We start from the raw sequence: 7765 nt of genomic DNA, 5'->3' as shown, positions 1-7765 counted from the left end.
GGAACCTGCAGCTCATCCAGAGGAACCTGCAGCTCATCCAGAGGAACTTGTGCGAAGCACAGCCTGCAGGAATCATAAAGGTTTTGTGGATGGAAAGGGAAACACTGTGTTCTGTCACTTCCTGTCAGAAATTTTTAAATGACAGAAACTGGACTTTTTCTCTCCCCTTTCCGTAATTTCCCATCATTTCCTCTCCTCTCTGTGTTCTCCCGTATCTCATCGTGGAATCTGGAACATTTTGAGCCGGCTCCGTGTCAGAACCATCGTCTCCTGGACTGATAAGCGTTTGATGGACGGCTGAGTCCCGGAGCTCCCTTCCTCGCTCTGAGGAGGATTTCTGTCACCAAGATGAAGATTATTTTTTACCGTCTTCCACATGAAGCCTCCATTACGAACAGCAGAATGCAAGTCGAGCTTTTCATTAAAATAAACTCTGTTTGTTCGATGAGCTTCAACAGGACGGATTTTCCTCTCCAGTCTGCTAAACTGGAAGTATCTGATTTAGCTGAATGATTTGAAGAATCGTGTTATTATTGGCTGAGAGCTGCTCCAGTCCAGATTAAGTCCCATCAGTTCCTGAGTTACAGACAGAAATCTTTAGAGGACGTTGAATAGAGCGTAATGATGCTCTCATGTCTGACATTTAGATAATAATATAACATTAATCCCTTTTAGTCGCCTACCTTTCTAATCACAAGGTGTTTCACACAGAAGGCACAAATATAAAAGCACAACAATGCAGAATAATAGGAAAAATGATCCATGTCATTATCAGAATTAGCTAAGATTATAGGTGATTATTCTAATGAAGCAGCAACAATCTGGATCAGAAAGTTAGTGGAGGAAAATGAGTGTTTTTCCAGCAGAGGTCAGACGGTGCTTCAGCTCAGCAGCTCATTACTGAGTTTACAGGATTTAAATGAAACGCCTTCATGGAGCGTCGCTCCAAATGCCAGCTGGGCCACACACACACTCCACACACACTCCACACACACTCCTGATTACAAATAGGAAGACATCTCTGGTACTCTCAAGCTGCGCTGCTGGATCAGAACCAGACTGCAGCAGAGCTTTAAGGTTCTTATTTCATGCATGCAACCTGTCTGCCATGACATCCAGATATCATGTCTGGAGAGCAAAGCTGCTCTGGATCGACCACCAGCTTCTCCAAACGGCTCCAAGCTGCAACGCAGAGACAGAAAACACGACACAGCAGGAAGGAGCCAGGTGCGAAACAGCAGCGAAGCTCTTAACGCTCATTAACGTTTGGCTAGCTAGCCTAGCTGCTACCACCCAACATGCAGTAAAGTTAGAGAATAATCTCAGGAAATGATTGTATTACCTTGAAGTTTCGCAAGGAAAAGTGAAAGTCAAGGTGTTTCGTTTCCCTCTTCATGCCGCTGGACGAGGGACAGAGACACTTTCCTCAGACAGCAGTGAGACTAAACAGTCGATACGTCGGTCCAGTTTCTGCTCTGATCAGAGGAAACTGGAGAGAAAGAAAAAGAATAAATCAGAAATCATTTCTTGGCCCTGTCAGAGTCCATCGCAGAGAGGCTCGCTGTCACACTTTGGATTTTTCACGTTGTTGCACATTAATGAGCGCAACTGGGAGGTTTTTGTTCTCATCCCAGAAATGAAGAGACAAGTTATTAACCGGCTGTTCGGTGGAGTGTAAAATGTTTTATTAGCAGAAAGCAGGCAGCGGGACTTTCTGAATGACCGGAATCAGGCGGGGACAGAAGACGTGTCCTCCACAGGACGGGACGGACAGCTTCATGGAGGAACTTCAAAAGAAACCAGGTTAGCTGCGATTCTGACAGTTTGTCCTCAATCTTTCACTCTGCAGCTAATTCCTCCTCCAGTGGGAACATTTTCACATCTCTGACTGTTTCCAGCTCCTCCAAGATTCAACAATAGATTTTCTTCTGGTGCAAAAACCAAAACTCAGATTCCAGACCCTGAATGTTGGAGAGACGCTTTGCGGGGCAGGCACGTGCAGAGAGGGGGGGGCTGGGGGGGCTTCAGCACCTGCCCTTGTTGCTCCTTGCCCCAAAGTGCCGTTTTGGTCAAATGTCTTTTTTTTGGTATTATTTCCTAAGCCCTCTTCTGACACATAAAAACGTGCTAAAATTCTTTGCTTTTTTCTTTAACATAATAAACCGGTCACCTTGTTACCTTTGACCTTTTGCCCGTGACCCAGTTGCCTCTCGCGCAGTGAGATGAGGCGGCTAACTGGAGCTCAACGTAGCGAAAGTTCCAGATTACAGAACAGTTTTTGGTGAAATAAAATCGTTTTTGGTGAATAAAGTGGAGACTTGCTGCTTGTCAGATGACGGAAAACGTTGAAGTATCGTTTCTGCTTCAGCTCGGAGTCGCGGTTTAAGCAGAGAGGTAATGAAATACAACWGACACTGACAGGCCTCTGCGTCTGCCTTTCTCTGAAGAACTACTGAGGGGAGGAGACAGCCAGGTGAGGAGAAACTGTTCTTATCTATCCATTCACTATTTTATCATACAGACATTAGGCTGTTGTTGTTGTGCTATTAGCTAACTGCTAGCTAACAACTTTGCTAGCAAAGCTAGATAACTAACAGCTTCTTCCCTGTATCGTTAATGATAGCAGTTATTCTTTAGTATTTATTATGCAATAAGGACACATCGCCCGTCCAAAACCGATCATCTCCATAATGGATAAATGTCAGATCTTCTAACTTCCTTTGCTGCATAATGTACATTTCATTTATTCTGGCGTTAGGTAAATGTATCTTGAAGGAGAATAACACTTAAATAAAAGTCCAACAAGGATATTAATTTAGAATTAACAATAACTCACCCTGAATTACCATGATGGATATAATGAATGTAATAAAAGTTTATCATTAATGAAGGAAAAAACTCAACCCAGACTTTAAGTTTAGCATCTGGTTCACAGAGTATGAAGTTAAATTTGTTTCCCAATTATTCAATGAACAACAAACTAAGTTCATTTAAGTAAAATAAAATTGTAATCAAAACTTTTGGAATGATTCCTTTAAAAAAAAAAGTTTTGTTTAAAATACTTTTTTTTTAATTAACTAATTTTTACCAAACATAAACATTTATTTGCACACATCATAAATCTGTTGTTGTGGTTTTAGTCTCTGCTCACGACGTCATGTGAGAATCACAAGCAAAACTTTGAGTCACAAACAAAAACTTAGAACAACAAGAAAAGATTCATGACAAGCAAAATAAGTTTGTTTTGCAAAAAAGAAAAAAAATTCACTTTATGAGTCACAAATGTGTGATTTTAATTTTAAAACAAGTTTTTTTTAAAGCAGAACTCAGTAGCTTTTCTCATGGTGACATTAACAATTAAATTTTTGTTTTTTTTTGCAGTTCCAGTTAAAGTTTGCTGCAGCTCTGCTGTCCTGACCGTCTTCATCTCCACTGCAGCAAACAGGCAGATCTTTGTTTTATAGATTACAGTCACTAAAAGGTTGCATTGAGCCCTTGTTTATATTTTTAATAGTGTAATTATGTAAAGACTAAATATGTCTGGTGGTCCAGCTCTGATTTACATATCTTGCTAAATTGCAGGTTTGAATATTGTAAAACTTTCCTATAACAAAATAGACCTCCAGAAAGAAATGACTAATAAAATATCTTGCATAGGCATAGAGTTATGCTCTATATGGAGATGTTCCTTAGCTTTAATTGTATATGTCACATTTTTGTAATTTATCATTGTTTATTAAACTCTGAAAGCTGAGAGGCTTTAATATTCTGTCCTAAAATGCGGTTGGATGGGCCTTTTTGTTGTTGAGCCCCTTAGTGGCCTCTGCACGGCCCTGATGCGGAGTGAAGGAGTACGGAAGCCTGGCGGGAAGCTGCTGGATGAATTTAATTGTTTTCGGCTTCGTTACGTTCACAGGAAGAAAAGATCTGAGAAGTAAAAGACTCGTCCGCTTCTTTGCCTTTCTGCTGATCCTCTCAGGTATGAAGCAGCTGAGCCAGACTTCCTGTCTGGCTCAGACAGACAGGAAGTGGCGATGTCCATCGCTCTGCAGGTTACGGAGACGCCTGCTGCTGTTCCGGCTGAGAACCGTCCCAACATGGACGCCCAGAACATTTTCGCCCAGTGAAATCCTGTTTACTGGAGCTGATGGTCCAGCTCTTTTCCAACACCCAGGATTTTATATTTCCTGTTTCTGATTAGAAACCAGATTTCCAAACTTTGCTTTTAAAGAAGCTGAAGTGAACATTTCCAAAACTCTGGAGACACAAAGCCTTAAAGCCTCTGACACCAACTCACCCGTCCAATTTGTGCAGAAAACATTTAGTCTGTCTGAACAGGAACGAGAGCAAATGAGGCCCAGAGTCCTGAAAGCCGATGCAAAGTGCCGAGTGTTTACGTTTCTCATCACAAATTCCTTCATTCCAGCCAGGCGGCACAGCAGGGGGTGCTCTGCCCTCAATTCAACTTCTGTCATCCACAGAAATACTCTGATGACTCGGCAGTCGTCGGGCGGATTACAGATGGACAAGAAGCTGAGCTTTAGGATCAGTCATGATTGGAGATTTCAGGAGAACCAGGGTCAAAGGTCACACAATTCAGAACGTGGAGGAATAGAAACACCTCGTTGTTCGTCTGGACAGCAGACTGGAGGAAACTAGGACTGTTTGGAGAAAATGACTTCATGTCAGAACAAAATATATTTTTTCCGGTATTGTTAAAGTATTTTTGTTTTTAAACTGAATTGACCTTTGAACTCCACAGCTCAGATCGTCCTCAGGTTTGGGTAGCAGGCTTATAGCCTGAAGACGCATCGTTCCTGATTTCCTCTGATGAAACCCTGATGCAGTGGCTGCACAGGTCAAAGGTCAGAGCTCAGGTGTGTCTTTCCTTTGTGTGAAAACAGTTATGAAGCTGTGCAGCAGCAGCAGGCTGCCGCTGCAGCGCTCCTCCCTCTGCTCCCCTGTCTTCTCATTGCATCATGAAAATCTGATCGCAGCGATAAAAACCTTCATGATGCAACTTTGCTGTAAAGCAGCTTGAAAGTTGAAGCGTCTCGTCAACGTGGTAATCAGAGGGAAACGTAGGGGGAAGTTGATCAGAACAGATGGCGCCTCTGTCATCACACGGACCTGCCAGCCAATCAGCAGCCGCCTCTTGTTCAGTGGAGATTTAAAATAGATTCTGGATTTGGACTCAAACGCGTCAGATGCCAAGTTTAAACACACCTGAAACGGTTCCACACCAACAATAATCACCTCCAGAGATGGACCGCCTGATACATCTGATCAAATAAACTTTCATTTTAATGTAACATTAGTGTTTTTATATTTTCACTTCAAAATAATCTGTGTTGCTCTCAGCAGCAGAGGAGGATGAGGGCGAACAAGCTCTTTTAATAACCTACAAGCAAAATCTCATATTTTTTCTATTAGTGGACTACAGCGCAGGGCATTCTGGGTAAATCCAACCAAAGCTAACATGTTAGCCTAGCGCTAGCAGCAGAAATGGCTCCTGGTCTTTAGCCTAAAGAGAAATCCTCCAACCGCTAAAATCCTCCATCTTGTTTCCATCTGGTGAAGAAGGAAGTTGCTCTCAGTGTCTTCAGTGGTTCTTGGTGCAGCGCCCCCACAGGCCAGGAGGGGAACAGGCTGGTTTGACTCMGAGCAGCTGGAGGTGGAGCAGATGTTCTGGGTCCAGTGGAACCCGGTCGACTGGACCATCAGGAGGGGAACAGGTTGGTTTGACTCAGAGCAGCTGGAGGTGGAGCAGATGTTCTGGGTCCAGTGGAACCCGGTCGACTGGACCATCAGGAGGGGAACAGGTTGGTTTGACTCAGAACCAGAGCAGCTGGAGGTGGAGCAGATGTTCTGGGTCCAGTGGAACCCGGTCGACTGGACCATCAGGAGGGGAACAGGTTGGTTTGACTCAGAACCAGAGCAGCTGGAGGTGGAGCAGATGTTCTGGGTCCAGTGGAACCGGGTCCATCAGTGGGAAAACACCCTACAGCTATCCAACCCCCTGCTGTGTTTGAGACTTCTTAATGTCCAACATCTTTTCATCAGACCTTCTGAGAATCAAAAGACCAAAAATCTTCAAGATATTCATGAAATCCAGCTATCAGTGACAAAATCAGTGAAAGTTTTAAGGCATAAGAATTAAAGCATAAAAAAAAAACCAAATATGGACAGTTGAGAAGACACATCAGTTCCATCTGGTATTTATTTCTGTTCATCAGAACCGTGAGGTTCTTCTGTCCGACTGTTTCATCCTTAAAGACGTCTGTGACCCGCTGAGCGTCAACAGGTCCTTGTGTTTTACCAGCTCCAGTCTTACTGTTTATTCTGTTATAAAGTATCTGCTGAACTTGGCCTTCAGCATGATTTTTTAACACGGTAAACCTGGAGAGCCTGTCACGCCTCCGATTCGTTTATTCCAGCCCTGCAGGATGTAAAGTGAGGGAAGCGCTGACAGTTAATTTGTTCTGTGAGTGAAAGTCAAGAAGAGAGTTGGCTTTAGGAGCCGTTATCCTCGACGGGGCCACGAACAACACGGAGAGCCGAGCTGCAGCGGGACGCTCCCAGGAGCCGCCGCCTGAATGCGAAGCAGGCGCGGCGCTCAGAGGCGGAGAGCGCTGAGCAGCCGCTCCCCAGGCGCAGCAGCCATGTGTGAAGAAGAGGAGCGAGCATGATAACCCCGCTGAGATGATGGAGCAGAAACGGGCTTTCTGCAGCCAAACACTCGTTATGAATTAACAAGCAGTGAAGGACGTGCTAAAGAGCACACACACACACACACACACACACACACACACACACACACACACACACACGCACACAGAAATAACAAAGCTGCTCGGTCAGCTACCCTGCTGAAGTCCTCACAGCCCAGATTTCCCTGCAGGTTCAGGTTTGATCCTCTGGTCACCAGAACATGACATCACTTATTAAAGTGGAACAAAACCAGAGAAAATCTCATCCTCATGATCTGATTGGACAACAACACAATCGTTCTAGAGAGAAATAAAATACGACATGTTTTATAACGAGAAACTTCTTCATCATAATGAGAAATAAAACTGGTTAAAACAAGATTTTATTAGTTCATCACTAATATATCAACCTCCAGGTAGAAACTAATCAATATGTGTCAGTTAATGTCATTAATTAAATAATAAGCTGCAGACATCACTGAATAATTCATGTTATCTAGTGACACGTTTATGTTTGAAAGACAGAATTTACATAAAATTTAAAAGACAAAAGACAAGGAAGTTTTTGTGAAAACAAGACATTTTATCTCATTGTAGATATTTTCTTCTTACAAGTTATGAAATTACGCTAATCTGACAGATTGAGTTTTAAATGTTTTCGCTGTGACTCTTTTCCATCAACTTGTTTCTTTTACTCTTTAACATCCTGATTTTCTGCTGTTTTACTGTTAACACCTTTCCACTTTAAACCAGAACATATTTTAGTTTCAATGAGATATAAATCTAATTCCAACAACTTTTATGTCTCTTTATAATGAGAAAACTTTGAGAATAATCCCAGAATTTTGTAATTTAGATTTTCTGAGCTGTGATCTCAGAAAAAACCAGCAGGAAGAAACAGGAAACCTGCAAAGTGTCACTAAAGCCAGCAGTTTATCTGGAGGAGGGCCAGCCGGCTCCGCTGGCTCATTATCCGTCCTGCAGCTGCTGCCGTGCAGGGCTAATACACACACACACACACACACACACACACACACACACACACACACGCACAC

General features: G+C 43.1%; 1 long non-coding RNA gene across 1 annotated transcript in view; it reads right to left on the bottom strand.

Annotated features, from left to right (window-relative positions):
- Window positions 1–7765, bottom strand: part of LOC103464260 (uncharacterized) — a 25428-nt gene that overhangs the window by 2703 nt on the left and 14960 nt on the right. Inside the window, exon 3 of the long non-coding RNA XR_533625.2 lies at window positions 1343–1489. This is a non-coding gene — a long non-coding RNA (uncharacterized LOC103464260). The remainder of the gene's footprint in view (window positions 1–1342; window positions 1490–7765) is intronic.

Source organism: Poecilia reticulata, linkage group LG5, assembly GCF_000633615.1.
Source record: "Poecilia reticulata strain Guanapo linkage group LG5, Guppy_female_1.0+MT, whole genome shotgun sequence".
NCBI classification, from domain to species: Eukaryota; Metazoa; Chordata; class Actinopteri; order Cyprinodontiformes; family Poeciliidae; genus Poecilia; species Poecilia reticulata.
This window is presented reverse-complemented; position numbering and strand designations above follow the sequence as displayed.